Genomic DNA, 17,202 nt, shown 5'->3' on the forward strand with positions numbered 1-17,202 from the left:
TCGGTAGGTCTTCAAAAGTAACAGTTGATAGCTTGCACTCCGTGTGTTGTGTGTGTGCACTCGCTTCAATATGGTCAATTCGTTATACTTGCCCAAGATCTCTCGTAACATTACACACGTCTTCATGAAAAAAATGCCTTTTTTCTGCAACTTACAGAATATTGCTCGATGGCCTCGCACCAGTACCTAATAGCCGTGTCATGGCATTACTTCAAGGCATTATGCGTTAATTGTTGTTAGATCAAGTGTCAGTATGATAATATCTTTCTGTCTTGTTTTTAAGCTGCACCACGTTAGCTGCGCCACCATTCTGCTGTCAAGATAACAACTGTAATATACAAAAAGATTGAATAAGAGTAATACCGAAATACCTTACCACTCCTCAGTAGTTGCGTTTTTGTAGTCCACGGTCTCTGTAACTACATGCCCCTCATCGGAATATTGCGTTGTTAGCGCACCAATACAAGTAACGGATGTGCCATCAGGAAGGTTGTAGATGTCTTTAAGGCTCGTCATAAGCAAGTGATGCCTGGTATCACTTTTGAGAAACTGAAACAAAAAAAAAGTTATTCGACTTCATGAAATCTTACACTAAAATACCAGATTGTATTTTTAAAGCAAAAATTTTCGAATTTTTGAAATGAAGCTGCATTGGAAATGAATCCGGGATTCATTTAAATGTCACCGCAGACCAGCAGTTTTTTTTTTTTTTTTTGTAACAAGTACCATTCACATATTGTTATGAACAAAACACTTGGGAACGGCAGTAGCAGTGGGCAAGCATTACTCGTTCGCTTGGAATAAAGTGTAAAGCTATTACTAACCTGCACGTAGTAGAAAAAGGGATTTGTGAGCGACGACTGTATGGCTGCCGCTCTCCTGCGCCCACTGAAGATAGGTAGTCGAAGACCGTTTCTTATACTTTCGTAGGACAGCGCTGTCGATGATTACACCCTTCCGTGGTCAGTTGTGAAGAAGATGGTTCTGCGCATGTCCGTGTCGTGTAGGCCACAACAGTCGATCGTCGGTTCCGATACCAACAGCTCAGGTAGTGGTGGGGCCGACATCACCGCTGACAGCTCAGGAGACATAGGAAGCCATGGTACAAGCAGCACGGCAGACGGCACAAGGTAGAAAAAGGGATTCGTCAGCGACAGCTGCATGGCTGCCGCTCTCCCGTGTCCACTCACTCACTGATGACACGCACGCCTTATTGATTATAAAGGGCCGCAAGCTTTTCAAGCATGATATCTCCCCTGTCTTTGATTAAATCGACAGTTATTCCATCTTCTCCTACCGCTTTCCTCCGGGTCATGTTTTGCATGGCCCTTCTAACTTCATCCCTAGTTATAGAAGGAGCCTCTGCATCCTGTTCATCACTACTTCGAATGAAGGTAGCCTGGCTGCTCTGGGTACTACTGTACAGGTCAGCATAGAATTACTAGACTGCTTTTACTATAGCTTCTAAATTACTGATGACATTTTCCTCCTTATATTTCACTACACACTTATTGCTCGATCTTTTGCCAAGCTTTCTGTACAGTGGGCGCTATAACGTAAATCTATTTTAAACTTTTCTATTCCAATTCTGCAATCAGCCCTCAATGCAATGATTGCCGAAAAAAATTTTGGGCCACATCCACTTCGACTGTCTGCCACGCGACGTCACGAAAACCGCGAAAACGCCCCATCTGATATGATGTGTAAACACTGATTATGCACGATCAGACCATCCGAAATAGAAATAATTATTTCTGATTCTACGCATTTTCGCCATTAGCCCTCTGATATTGGTCAAACGTTTTCGGGCTGCACCCACTTCGCCTGTCTGTCACGCGACGGCAAAAAACTGCGAAAACTCACCACGTCAAAGGGACGTCTACGCGTTAAAAGTGCGTTAATATGCCGAACAAAACTGAATTTTGTTCTGAACAGTCGGGGACTTCTCGGTTCCAAAAAGAATAGAAGATGGCCGACCACTGATCGCTCTGGCTACTCGTAGCGGTCAGGAAGCATAGATTTATTTGCGTATAATTTAAAAAAAGTTACACCATCTTCCCGTAGGGGAACCCTGAGTAGTATGCGAAGCAGCCATGGGGTTGACTCAAGGTAGTTTTATCAGCTCTATAAACTTGGACATGCAGCAGCACCAGCAACGCGCAGAACTGTTGTCGACGCCGTCCGCGTTTTGCCCGCGTTCGCACTGAACGTGCGCGGCGTTGGTGACTGTTGCCAAGGTCGATTCACATAGGTCGCGAAGCATCGGGCGAAAAGCGGTTCAGAACAAATTGTCACCGACAACAGCAAGGGTGGTTATGGGAGTAGCGATTGAAGCGCGACTATGTTTGGAGGGAACAAACATTGGGAAAGAAAAAAGTGTTTTATAATTAAAGAGAGACACGGGGATTCGTTCAACGAAAATAAAGTTCCTAATCAATTTTATTTACGCATGGTGAGAAAAGAAGCGACAATTCTGTTTCACTTGATCATTATCAATAAATACTTTTTTTCAGCGCCCACCGCAAGAGCGCCCATCAATAGCGGCGGGCGTTCACGCTGCTATCATTTGCAATGCAATGCAGCTCTTGAAGTGTGCAGAAAGGCGCGCTCGTAACGCTCACCTGTGTTGCAATACGCCCCCCTCACATGTTGTGTTTGGCTTATCGACGTTTGCCTAAATTTGGTGACGCGAGTAGTTTCATTGTTTCTTAACCTGTTCAGTCAAAAGCAGTAAGTTGCGACCACCAGATAATTGTTCACTTTAGTTTTTTTCGTGCAATAGCGCTGGCCGACGGGCTTCGCGTCCGACGAAAGGACGAGCACTCTACGCCCAAAGTGTTCGTCGGCCTCCAAAGAAAGTATGTTTAGTGCAGCGATGCGATTTCGACACCCGTATGGCAGACCTTCTCCTGCCTCGCTTTCCGTGCTGAAAGCTCGGAACGCACACCAAGTCGTATGGCGGAGCATTTGAATATACAGCTGTAATGGCCGGCCTCCGAAAACAAATTTCGCGCCTTTGAGAACAAAATGACGCCACTTCTGTTTTTAACGAATATGACGTCTCATTATTTTTCTTCCGCCGGAAGTGTTCCGTCCTCACACAGATGGCGCTAGGCCCCATGAACCGCCATGTTTTGAACGTGTGGGCTTCTATGGAAGCTTCGCTATACCAGGTATATCTACCTAGCTGTTGCTGGTGCCTCTGGGGCGCCTACCGTTGCGCCTCTAACCTGAGCTGCTTCGCATTACCGCGCACGGAGCCGCAGGTGTTGCCATTCGTTGCGCAATCCGGAGAGGAGAGGCACGGCCGCTGGATAAAAAAAAAAGCTGCGGCCTGCCGCTTCGGGCGCACTGCTATCGGAGCGAACGTGACGACCGTATAGTTGCATTGTCGGCCACTTGTCTGTGCCGAACGGCGCTAGCTGAGGTGGATGGAACGCGTCGGCTTGCACGCGCGACGGCGTTGTAAGCGCGTTCCTGACGCATTTGCTATGCCAATGCCAGACAACAGTCTCCGGTGTGTGGCGCCGCGGCGGATCACACCGTTTTCGATGCACGCGGCAGGCTGCACCTTTTTTTTAACCAGTGGCCGTGGGAGAGGAGCGTCGGAGAGGAGAGGAGGAATACCGAGAGGAGAGAAGATGGACAAGGAGAGGAGGGGGTGGAGGATGCGCATGCGCAGTGCGGGTGTGGACGCCGCACGGCGGATTCAGGGAGGGACATAGCCCCAAGCATAAGATGCTTCGCATCTAAAAAATGTTGCAGTGGCTTAGCTCGGCTATGCCAGGATATACGTAGCGTTAGCAAAGGTTCAGCTGATTATTCTTAGCTTTCCTGGTTGTCTAGATTGTCAAGGATTAGCTTGATTGTCACGCTTACTGCTGCTCCAATGACACACACAAACGCCAGTCAGAAGCGCAGCGGCTCCAGCGCTGTGTCAGACGGCGACTGCACAGCGAGCGCGTGCCGGCGCCAGTGCGTCTACCACGGCTACGACGTCACTCCTCTGGAATGCGCAGACCGGCGGTGGTGAGGCGCGCGCGGCGGCGGCGGAGTGCGCGAGAGGTGCCGGCTCCGGTGGCTCCGGTGCGCAAGCCGTGTGACATCACTGATCCTTGCGCATGCGCAGCACGGCTCTTGATGTGCCGCGCGAAACGGGCTTGGCTAGGCCAGTGTAGCTAACGCTACAAAACTTGCGTTCCAGTATAACGCTATCGAGGCCTTTCGGCACGTATACGACATCGCTCTGCCGACTCCTCTTTGCTGAGGATCTGTTCTCGCGGTAATTTTAAACTTCCGTTACATGCCGCCATAATTTTGGACCCGCCACCGCAAGATAAGTAAGGGGAAGCGGACCAATGAGAGACGCCGGCAAAACCCTCTTTAACCGGTTACCTACTTTCACTGCGCTGGCTCGGCCCCATCGAACCCTCTCCGTTTGAGCGTGCTCCTCACCTCTTGTCATCAAATTCGTTAAGAAGAGCTGCTCAATCTAGGCAATTCTGTTCACTTTGAAAGCAAGAAAATGTTACCGCCTATAAACGAGGAGCGCGCGCTTTATTGGCCTTTTCAAGCAACCCTCCGGAATACTGCCCGATGCTTGCGTCGGCGTTTACTTAAATTTGACGTCAGGGGAGTGGAATAAAAACAGATTAGAATAGTTCTACGTTGTAGGGCCAGTTTTTCCGTATCGAGCGTAATTCACACTGTGGTGGCCACAAGAACACTCGTTTATGGACAAGGACGCGTATTTATAGCCGCGCTTGCGCACAGCGTTGCTCTCTTGGTTCGCACCGTGTTGCTATCTTGATTGGCCGTTGCATCCTCCTTTCTTTGAAGAATGAAAACACGGAAAGCACTCAACATCGATGAGTAGCAGTCGACACTCCTAGGCTGTTTCAGTCTGCTGGAATCCGTACGTGTAGGCCAGGCGATCTTGGGGTCTTCGCGTTCTGATAGATCATCGCAGTGAATTGGGAATGTTAGGCGGGCCTGGTGTGCCTTCTGGTGGTCGATCCTCTGTGGCTTGCGGAGGTTCTGGCCGCTGCTGTGAGACTGCGCTCGGAGATGAATCGGGGACATCGTCGCAGTCGTCCGCCTGGTAATGGATGGTTCGATATAACGCTTCTGGCGTTTTGCGAAGGTGCTATCTATTTCGACAGAAAACCCGGCCATCCTCTGTCAGAACGGTGTACGACCTTGGGGCCACGAGATCTTGGACTTGTGTCTTGATTTCCCATCTATCATTTCCGAGGATGCGGACGAGGTCTCCCTTCTGCAGTGGAGCTAGTGGTCTTCCTGCGGTGTATCCACCTTAAGGTGGATACACACGCGAGGGCAAAATCCCGCCTGCCCCGCGGACAAACAGTGACGTCATCACTTAAATCCGGCGCAGCCGAGTTAGGTCGCATTCGCACAGCCGGAGCGCCGTTTGCGGAATCCGCGTGCTTACTCTCGACTACAACGCTTATTCGCAGCTGCATGTTTGCATTCGCAGCTGCATGTTTGCGTGCTTTATATTCCATAGCGCTGTGAATCCCTCAACAAGAGCCAAAAAAGTGACGGTTGCCTCATCACTTAGCGTTTTCTTTTGCACCTCACTCGTGTTCAGGTCACGCAGGCTGCACGGTCTGAGTAAATAGAAATGCGCGCGCAACCATGGCCACGATTTTGTAGCGAGGCATAGTGACTTATTCTACTCTAGTCTTATCATCCACCGCTCACGGCCAGCTGATCCCGTTGATAACGTGAGCGGACCGTCGCTCCGACCACTGACAAAGCGCGATAAGTGCGAAAAGGCATTATTACCGGGAAGGCATCGCTACAAGATAACGGCCCATGACTCGCCTTTCTCGCTGCACCACAGCAAAAGCGCGTGCGGTCACGGCTGCACAACAACAGCACACGTGGCTTCAAGCCGACAACACGCCATCGTAGCCACGCCAATCTGTCCAATGTTGACAGATTTGACGCTGACTACGCTAAATTGACGTCAGACGACCACCAAACGGACGGGTGGAAATACCGGCGAGCATTTTCAATCCGGACCGCGAGCGGAGGAGGCCGGACTAGACGAGGGCGGCACGTTGTAATGACGCGCGCGTCACGTGATACGCCATCCGCTGCGAAAATTCCTCCTCCGTCCGATCGTGTGAATGCACCTTTACTAACCGTCCACCACAAGCACACGAACAGCCTCACGGGGCGCCTAAAGAACCTCACCGACATTCTATCAGTGTATATAGTGTTACGACTGGCCTGTGTGATGAACAATCTGCGTCACGCTGCCAAAGCCACGGTGAAACCTTGGACGTTTCAAATACGCCGAGCGGCCCACAACCATTGAAACACGGCTAGGAAGCCGCAACGCGATAACATGTTAGCCTTTGTGCGTGCATTCTCGTTTCCTTCCCCGCGGCGCGCACTACGCCTCGATGTCTGCTGGACTCGCCAGTGCGGTCTCCCTTCAGCGAGCAAGACGGTTAAGCTTGTTGCTGTTTTCTTATCTCGGCAAAGCGAGCTGTCGCACACCATTTCGCTTTGCCGAGATAAGCAAAACGCAACCTGCAAAATGGAAACGCGTGAGACCGCAGCCACGATCGAAACGTGGCGAAAAGGACTTGTCAAGTGAGCGTACTTTATCCGCTGGTCAGACACAAATGAAAGAAGAGTCGAACAGTCAAATCGAGCTGCGCTCCAGCTATCGTCAGCCTCCGCAAACATACCGAGATAACAGCGCAAAACACTTGCGGCACTGGCACCAGTCCAAGTCGCTCCAGGCCACGCTGGGGTGGTGGCGGTGAAAAACTTTCTTGAATGATGATAGGAGAGAGTTGGGGACGGCCTTAAGGCCCGGCCCCTCGCAAAATCTAGCAGGGGTCCCTAGTCCGGGACACCTATGGCTTCTGCTGCAGCACACGCTCGGGCCACTAGGGCGCGTTGATCCTCCAGGGTCGAGCAGCCGAGGAGGGCAGCCTCCCAGCTCTCTCGGGTAGGGGGAAATGGAAGGGGTGTGGCGGCACCGCCGGATTTGAGGGGCAGGCCCACACAATGTGGAACGGGTCCACGAACGGATGGTCACAGTGTGGGCAGGACCCGGAGAATGCCGGGTTAAAGTGTTCGAGTATTTCCAGGCACAATACCGTGTTGGTGTAGAGACGGAGGAGCCAGCGCTCGTCCGTCTTGTTTAGGCCCGATGCCGGGGGTGGGAATCTGAGCCTGTGCGATTTGTACAGGGTCGTGATTTCTTTCAGAGATGTAGCTGGATTGGGTGCTGGAACATGAAGCGATGTAGGCTGAGGCGGATCCCGGTAATTTAGTGTGCTGGCTGAGGTACCGGCACTCTCGTTTCCACCTAGCCCTGTATGGTCAGGGGTCCAGATGATTGTACGCGGGTTCAGGTGATCTAGATAGTAGCATCGTTTAAGAATTTGGGCTGCGCGTTCCGTGATGCAACCCCGGATGAGATTCGGTAATAATGATCCGAGACGCGGGGTCCGCTGTGGCGAGTGCTATGGCGACTTCCTCCGCGTGTGTGTTGTCGGGTGCTCGAAAAGTGAGCCGTTGAATAGGTACGTTTTGGTGAACAACACTAGCCGTGTACCACCCGCCGTAATGCGGGCCGGATGCGTTCATGTAGAACACCCCCATGCGTGAGCCATAGCGTTGCTGTAGGGCGTTAGCTTGCGCCATACGTCTACCATCGTGGGTCCCCTTAGTCATGTTTTGGGGCAGAGGCGGAATGATCAGGGCACCACGCCAGTCCTTGGGGATCGTGGTCCGCTCTTGTACCGTGTAAGTGTAGGAGATCTGTAAACGGTGTAGGAGGTCTCTCCCAGCCTGCGACGTGTCAAGTCGCAGGTACTGGTTGTTGAGATGAGCCTCTTTAAGTTCCCCGTATGTGTTTGTCATGCCCAGGTCTGCGAGACGTTGGTTAGATGGCGAGATGGGGAGGTCAAGCGCACGTTTGTAGATTTTGTGGTGTATACAGTCGAGTGTATTCTCGTCGAATTTACGGAGAGGCAGGTAGGGGGTCGAATACAGGATCCGGCTGGTCACGAAAGCGTTGGCGAGGCGCAGAGCATCCGTGCTCCGGTGGCCTCCCCGTTTGTTCGAAATCCGGCTGACCTCCTACCGTGCGCAGTTTACGCAGGGTGGTGTCGATCTTGCTGTGTGTGTGGATGAGGAGCCCAAGGACTCTGATTTCATCACGTTCCGGGATAGGCCCGGTAAGCAGGGAAAGTTCGATTTGTGTGGTGTCCTTTGGTTTGGGGCGAAGATGCACGTATTTCGATTTGGCAGGTGAGCATTCGAGACCACAGCGACGAGCGTAGTCGTCTACTACCGACGCTGCTTGTTGCAGGTACGTCTCGATGCTGCCAAGAGATCCCTGGTTTGCCCATAGCGTGATGTCGTTAGCGTAAAGAGCGTGCTGCACGCCGGGGACGTCATTGAGCAATGGGGGGTAGGTGAGCCATGGCAAGGTTGCACAGAAGAGGAGAGAGGACCACTCCTTGTGATGTTCCCCGCGTACCGAGGGGGTACGGGCCATGGTTCTTGTCTTGAATACGGAGGTATGTCTGCCGTTCCATGAGGAATTGGCGAACATACCTGAAAGCATTATGCCCACATTTTGTCTGTGAGAGGTGGGTAAGAATGATGTCATGAGTGACGTTATCGAAAGCTCCCTTGAGGTCTAAGGCGAGAACTACCTTGTCATCACTGGGGTGTTCAAATGGTTTGATAACGTCTCGATGCAGTTGCAGGAGAATGTCCTGTGCAGAGCGATGTGGGCGAAAACCGTGGATGGTGTCCGCAAACGTGTGTTGGACTTCCAGATATTCAGAAAGCCTATGTCGGACCAAGCTTTCCATAAGCTTCCCCACACAGGAGGTTAAGGAAATGGGTCTGAGATTGTCGATGTTGATAGATTTGCCTGGTTTGGGTATGAAAATAACCAACGCCGTTTTCCAATGAACTTGTAGGGGCTCACACCCCTCCCAGATCTGATTGAAATAGCCGAGAGATGAAGGGTCGCCGAGTCAGGGAGGTTGGCTAAAAGCCTAACCGTCACTCGATCCCTGCCTGGCGCCGTTCCTCGTTTAATTTTGGACAGGGCCGCCTTCAGGTCGTGTAGTTGGAAGCAACAATCCAGGTCAGCGTTCTCCGTGCCTGCATAGGAGTACGCCATTCCGAGGGAGTCCTGCTGGCGACCGAGATATTTATCTCTGCTTGTGCCACTTTCTGCTCGTCTCCCGCGTATACGTGAAGTGCACGCTTCACGTGTTTTAGGGGCGAAGCTCCTTATAGCGGCACCCGTTCGTCCCCGTCGTCGTAGTAGTAGTGTGTAACCAGTCTGAGAAAAATGAGAAAAAAAATTCCGAAGTTGTGTCCGTAGCGCGGAATCGAACCAGGGACCCCTCGCTTCCGAGCGCGCGGCGTTAGCCCACTACGCCACGAAGCGGACATGGACACATGCACCACGATGGCAATAAATACCCAACATCAACGAAAGGCCGCGTTTCTAGCGCGTTTCTAACGAGTTTGTGCTAGCGCGTTACGGCCCGTGTAAGAAGCTGGTGTAAGACGCTGTGGCCTCTCCGCCTTACCTTCAACGCGTTTCGAACGCGCTGCCCAAAGCGGTGGCAAGTCAAGTTCAAGTCGAGGAGCGTTTATGAATACGGGGGGGTATACTCTCTCAGCAGTCATGTGATGGCGTCGGCAAACGCGGTGCACGTTCCGACATGGGTAAATGGCTGCGTAAGACGCTGTGGCCGCTCCCCCTTACTAGAGAGTACTGCACGTTTCTAACGCGTTTGTGCTAGCGTCCCCTTAAGCGGGAGATCCGATGATTCCCTCCGGAGCTTCGCCCACTCGTCATCATTCACCCCGTGGATATGCTGTGACTTTTTTTAGGGGCGAAGCTCCTTAGGGTGTGGGTCTGTCCCTCCTCTGTAGTATGTAGTAGTAGTAGTCGTCGTCGTCGTCGTAGTAGGTAGCCACGTCTACTTTTATGAAAAAAATTCCGAAAGTTGTGTCCGTAGCGCGGAATCGAACCAGGGACCCCTCGCTCCCGAACGCGCGGCGCTAACCACTACGCCACGAAGCGCACATGGACACACGCACCACGATGACAATAAATACCCAACATTAACGAAAGACTGTGCGTTTCTAACGCGTTTGTGCTAGCGCGTTACGGCCCGTGTAAGAAGCTGGTGTAAGACGCTGTGGCCTCTCCGCCTTACCCCCGTATTCATAAACGCTGATGGCGTCGGCAAACGCGGTGCACGTTCCGGCATGTGTAAACGGCTGCGTAAGACGCTGTGGCCTCTCCCCCTTACTAGAGAGTACTGCACGTTTCTAACGCGTTTGTGCTAGCGTCTCCTTAAGCGGGAGATGGTGCAATTATAATGAAGGGCGCTGTTATAAAATAGGAATGACGTCACATACGGCGCGTGTCATTGGTGGAAGTCAATAGTTCGATTTAGTGCGGCAAGACTGGGCGAATTACACGGAAGATTCACGGTTTACCGATGATTCCCTCCGGAGCTTCGCCCACTCATCATCATTCACCCCGTGGATATGCGGTGTTTTTTTTTTTCTGTTTATGTGCGTGTTTGGCTAGGGTCTATGAGAGCCCTGAAATGACGCCAGGTGTTACGACTTGACATCTGTGTAGCGGCAGTGCTGCAGCGTTCCACCCAGTTAGAATCGGCGAGTTGGGCGGCGTACGCGTCCGCTTCTTGGGTGAGGGCTGCGATTCGTAGTTTGAGTTTTCGTTTGTGTTTCTGTCGGCGACATCGGCGGACTAGGCTTTGCCGAGCCTCCCAGAGGTGCAGGAGGTGGTTGTCCACTGCAGATGTGGCCTCTGAAAGTCGAACCGTCTGCTCGGTGTGACGAAGTGACGACACGAGGTGTTGAGACCAGGTGGCGTAGCCCTGGTGGGCTATGGGGATTGAATTGGTGTACTGAAATTGGAATTTAGTCCAGTCGGTGCGGAGTGTTCGTGTTAAACGTGCTGACGACGGTACATTAGTAGCAGTGTAGCATGATAGGACCGCAGCTGCATTTCGACCAGCTGATGTCACCATTGACGATTTCGACAAACCGAATCTACTGTTAAAGACCTCTCTAATTTCTCCCGTGCTTGGCAGATTTGAAACCACTTCACACGGGTTCCTCAAAGAGAGAGCAGCCCGACACTTTAGCAAGCTGTGCAACAATTGCATGAGATATGCCGGTTTCAATGAGCGTCTTTTATGCCAACGCGTTAGCTAAGTACGCCATGAATGCACTCGGTAAGCGCTGCTCTTCCATGTAGCTCTCGCCAACTTGGGTCAACCACTATGTGCCTTTGGGTGTGCGTCCAGAGAAGAAACAACTCGCACCATTTGCACGCAATTCCGCACCATGTATCTAGGACGCCATGTGTGTACTTGTCGGTAGCCCTACTAGATGGCACAGCATGCCCAGAAAGAAGCGCTAAAAAAGGAGCCTGACGGCCGCATGGTGCGTTTCTCAGCTCATTACCAGCGCGCCCTGCATTTCGGAAGCTACGTGCAGTCTACGCGAAGGCTTCACCAGATGGGCCAGATTGTTCGTAGGCAAATTGGTTAGATATTGAGAAGTATCACATTGAGAACTGTGGTATCTGTGGTTGCCCAAACAGGCTTTAAAGATTTAGAAGAGCCACCAGTGATCGAGAATTATGGTTGGTAATTTGTGCAACTGAACGAAATCGGAAAGGGAGGAGGAATAGAAATTTCGTACGTCAGGAAGCCCAATCAAAAGATTAAATTCAGTCTCCAGAGCATGTTTTGTTATGAGGCATAGTGAGTTCAAAGAAAAACAAGGCTGGGCGAAACGTATTTGTGTACGGGAAACTTCGCAAAGAGAACAATGAAGAGTTAGTGGAATGCTTTAGTGCTGATATTTAGGGCTTCGGTAATATGGTAGTCTTCGAATGAACGGAATGAGTTGCTAGACAGGTCTCCCTTTTATATATGAAATCGTGGTGACGTCACTCAGCATACATACATACATACATACATACATACATACATACATACATACATGCATACAGCATGCATGCATACATGCATACATGCATACATGCATACATGCATACATACATACATACATGCATACATGCATACATACATACATACATACATACATACATACATACATACATACATACATACATACATACATACATACATACATACATACATACATACATACATACATACATACATGCATACATGCATACATACATACATACATACATACATACATACATACATACATACATACATACATACATACATACATACATACATACATACATACATACATACATACATACATACATACATACATACATACATACATACATACTGTATGCCTGATTGCAAAGGAGGATGTGCCGTTTGCCTTCAATTGTTAACCTGGCGTTTTGTGTGCATGCCACGAAATTTTCCGACCCATGAGAGGTATACAGCTTCGCTGTAAAAATTATGCGTGGCTCTGCTACCGCAAACACCAGAGATCATCTGAGCTGGAGAAAGCCTAGTAAAGTATCGGCAAACCACACACTTAGTTTCTGGGCGCTCAGTTTTTCTTTGCGATGTCCTGCGTAATATCGCGATGAATTCAACCGGCCACGTTCGCAAGCCTCCGGATCTTCATTTCTTCGCCTACGGGAACTCTCGGCTTCCCTCAATCTAAACTCGGGATGTTCTCGTCTGCGACGCTTGGTTTCAGCTTCCCTTGCTCTCGCTTCAGTCTTTCGGAAGCAACTAGTGTCCAGTTCTCTGGTTGAAACCAACCGAGCCGCCACCAGAGGCATCGGCTGCTGTCACGGACACCAGGCGCGTTCGGCTCTAACGCGGGGAAACGCGGTCGGCGTCGGCAGCAGCTCTACCTGTCCCACTACCACATGCCTCGCTCCTCCTCTCCACCTCGCATCCGCTATGCTGCGTGATGCTATTTTAACGCGATAGCGTTTAGGGCCCCGTATCGCCGAAAATCCGACGTCGGCAACCGGCGTGTGATCGCGGGTGGCGGAGAAAATCATCCAACCACATCGACCGCGCAGGCCCTCCACGTGGTGCAAGGTTTTGGGGAACAAAAGTTGAATTTCTCACAGTCAAATCCGTCAGAAAAATGGTAAAGTACGACTTCACCACGCGGCGTCGGAGTCGGACGGACGGACGGACAGATCCGAGGAAGTACGTCAAGTACCCTGTAATGCTAATCGCATTAAAACTCTTTTAAGCAACCTGAGCCAGATAATGCCTATGTATATAAAATAGAATATCGTAATATGCCGCGCACTTCATCCCAATTAAGTATTCACCGTCATCGTCATCATCATCAGCCTAAGTATGTCACACAACCAAATAAGTGCTGCCAACTTCTTAAGCATGAAATGTTTTTAGCTCCCGTTGTCGGCCACCTTCAAGTGACCTTGAGCCAAAAGCAGAGCCGTTATTCGGGCACTCAAACAAGAACGTCCGGGCACCGCTGCGAGAACAAAACGATCCGGGCAAACGGTCTAAAGTTAAGAAAATGCGGTCTCTAGCCCCCAACCCTTTGAACAGGACCGCATTACATACGCTACCCGCCGTGGTTGCTCAGTGGCTATGGTGTTGGGCTGCTGAGCACGAGGTCTCGGGATCGAATCCCGGCCACAGCGGCTGCATTTCGATGGGGGCGAAATGCGAAAACACCCGTGTACTTAGATTTAGGTGCACGTTAAAGAACCCCAGGTGGTCCAAATTTCCGGAGTCCCCCACTACGGCGTGCCTCATAATCAGAATTGGTTTTGGCACGTAAAACCCCATAATTATTATTATTACATACTCTAGTTACTGTCCAAAACACTTACAAAAAACATTGCTTCCGAATTCTTCCTAATGTTTGTTCCCAATATCACTGAAGCTGTAACTTCTAGTACGCTGAACTTTTATTTGTCATTTCCAATAGCGACGTTAAAAAGGCAGGTACTGGGCACCATAAACTTGATTGTCATCTTTTGGCGCTGAGACGGGGTTGTCTGTGCTCTTTTGAACGCCAGTGGTCCGTGAGTTCTGAAGCGCGGATTTCGCGTCGCCCCAAGAGATGGCGCCACGCTGCGTGGCGCCTCCTTCAGGCGCTTTTCTTCTAGCTGGGCAGTGCGCGATGTCTCCCTGGCGTCTTTCGCTGCCGGTCGTGCCGCCTTCTGTCGGTTTTCTTTTTCTAGCTGGGTAGCCTCCATATAGCCCAGTGCGCAGTATGGCGTGTTGCGGTGTGGTGCGGTGTGGTGAGCCATTGCGGTTATGCACTGCACCCATTTTAAGATTGTGGCTGGTATCATCTCCAACCAATCTGCTTTGCCGGTAGCAATTTCGTGCTTACATCTACTCTCGATTACGGGAGAGCCAGCAATCTTTTTCAAAGCGTGTCGTTCAAATCATACAGTAAAGCCGGTAAATTTTCGCCAAATGTGGCGGCAAGATCGCTAAAATTGTAACCAGGACAGTCGACTGAATTTCAAGTAATTTAAACGGCGTGGAATTCTATCACAATGCCCAACATGACGTAAAGCATCTAACGAAACGTTTTATGTTCATGTAGTGCGCGCACAGTTGAGTAAAAATGTTGGCAGTTCGGCCCTAAAGGCGAAGTACTCACAGTGACAGCAAGGTTAAACATTGCGGAACTCCTCGGATGGTGTTCTAAGCATACGCGGGCGCGCCAGAATTTCGGACGCTTTTAAATGGTTCAGCACGCCCTGTACGGCCTGTGATGGCATCGCACAGGCGCCACATTGCTGCTCGTAAAGAGTAGCGCCAGCAAAATTGCTTATCACTTTCAGATGGTGAGCACTAAAAAAAGGTTTTCTACTTTTTATTACTCTAAGAAGATTTACGATGAAAGGCATGCACTGTGGATAAAATGTTTAATAACTTTTGTGCGCGCTGCAATTCTAAACCAAATTGAGCAATATTCGTAAAGAACTTAAGACCTGGTTTGCGCAACTTTGGCGGTTAAATGGCACTGTATCTACCTTGAATATACGGCACAGCATAGATATCAGTAAATATATGCGGAACATCACGGTGGCGCCGATGGCGAAAGCTCGCCTGGAGTTTCCATATAATTCCTATTGCAATGATCAATTGTAAATTTACAGGCATGCAGGGTGGGGATACCATATATTTTTCACACATGGTTTTAAAGAAAGGATCATGACAGCTGAAATTCAGTGTTTATACTAAAAAAGGATAAAAATCCAGCATGCTTCGACGGAAAACCTAATTTACTGCGCACAAGCGCCGACATCTTCCATGTTATGGCGGTATATTTTCTTAAGTTCGGCGCTCGTAAAAGAAAGAAATTGTGCGACACTTTCGCGCTCATGATGTTAACACTACTCTGACTATTACCCGACCTTTCTACAGGTCACATACTGTGTTGCCCCGCGCTAATCTACCTGAAAGCTCCGCGCTGTTTCATTCCTCTAAAATCCGTAATGAAAGGCATGCGGTTTGTTCAGCTTCGCGTGAGCTTCGCTTGAATCAACCGAGGCGCTCCGATATGCACGTCAGTCCTAAATCAAATGAGGAATGCTTGAATCAAAATACAAAAACTGCAGTTTCTGTTTCTTGCAAACACCAGCTGCGTTCGAAATGTTACCATCAATATTATTCAAAATGAGTTTCAGTAATTTAATTCATTGCTGCACTTGCAAACGTCCACCAACAGAGCCAACTTGGTGAAACTGCTGCAACCGTAGTGTTAAAGCTCATTGGAATAGTTTTTTAAACAACCAAAAAAGAATCGTGTATTTGCTTAGCACAGAATGAAGCCCGTTTTCCTCGCCACGATTTAGCGCAACGCATTGCCTCCGGGAGTGGAGTCCATCGTTTCTGCATAAAGGTCCGAGGGATCTCTCGACTTAGAGGTAATTTCCGTTGACTACGTCCAGATATTGAATAATAAAGCACATTCTATGTAGCGCTATCAAAGTAACTTTATGAACTTTGAAGTCGCTTAAACGTCATCAAACTGTTTTGTCATGTTATTAAAAAACTTTAGCTGCTTGCTAAATAAAACAATTTGTCAATAAACAGCTAATAAAGTCGCGGAAGCTAGTAAAGAAATTACTAAAATGGCAAAACTGCAAATGTCTCAGTCGTTTTGTCGCAATATGCAAATCACACAATATACAAACATTTTTTACAAACCGTCAACGATTCAAGGTCAATATAGTTCAAAAGTTAAGAACGTTATAGAGAACTTGCTTTCCCCTGCAGGCGAACGGAGCAGTAAACATTTCTTAGGTATCCGATGAGCATGCGAGATAATGCGAAGCCATGGGTGGCGTGCAGTGGAGAAGAATTCTGCTATACTGCCTGCCACGAGGACCAATTTTTTTCTACGTTGAAGTGGCATTTTGTCCTTACCTGATAGCCGTCTATGGAATTCTCGTCTGTGATGCCATCTGTGCAAGAAATGGTATCGGCAACATCAGTGGCAAACGCACCGACAAAATGAGCCCACAAGATCACAACTGTTGCAGGAGCCATTGGGAAGCCGTCTGCTTCGCTTTAACCGATTGACGTAGCTTTGATTCCAGCTGCTCTGGTACAGGCTATATATCTTCCGATGCCCGTAGCATGAAATCGTTTCGAAGAATGAGCATGTTCTTTAGAATATGCCTTATGACAACGTGTACATCAAGTCGCTCAAATAAATAATGTTTAAAAAACATTTGCGGGGCGAAAAGATGAAATCAGTTTGCTTTTTATTGTTTATTGTAGCTGTAGGGTAGCGAGATCGGCGACAGAATCTCTAGGCGCGCAAGATGAATTCTAGTTCGAACGATGTTTGCTACGCTGTTCGCTCCAGGAGTACCCCTCGCCACTACGAGGCCACTGACACCCCGAACGGTTGACGCCATCGCGATATAAGAGTGTACACGAATAATATCGCTATCCCGAGCGCCCGCTGCACGGCGTGTCAGCGCCATACAGCTAAGAGTAACGGTGAGATGAACGACCGTATCAGCATGCGCACAAAGCACTCTCTGATGGGTATACACCGGAGTTGATTCGTAGCTCTGGCGTTGGGCTGCTAAGCACGAGCTCGCTGGATCAAATGCTGGCAATGGCAGCCGCATTTAGAGGGGTTCCAAATGCATAAACACTCATGTAC

General features: G+C 49.6%; 1 long non-coding RNA gene across 1 annotated transcript; it reads right to left on the minus strand.

Moving 5' to 3' along the window:
* Positions 1 to 375: 375 nt before the first annotated feature.
* Positions 376 to 16,653, minus strand: LOC125940166 (uncharacterized). The gene is made up of 2 exons (XR_007463404.1): positions 16,452 to 16,653; positions 376 to 549 (listed from the first exon to the last, which is right to left on the minus strand). It is a non-coding gene; the product is annotated as an uncharacterized LOC125940166 (long non-coding RNA).
* Positions 16,654 to 17,202: the final 549 nt, after the last annotated feature.

Source organism: Dermacentor silvarum, chromosome 9 (assembly GCF_013339745.2).
Source record: "Dermacentor silvarum isolate Dsil-2018 chromosome 9, BIME_Dsil_1.4, whole genome shotgun sequence".
Taxonomy (NCBI): domain Eukaryota; kingdom Metazoa; phylum Arthropoda; class Arachnida; order Ixodida; family Ixodidae; genus Dermacentor; species Dermacentor silvarum.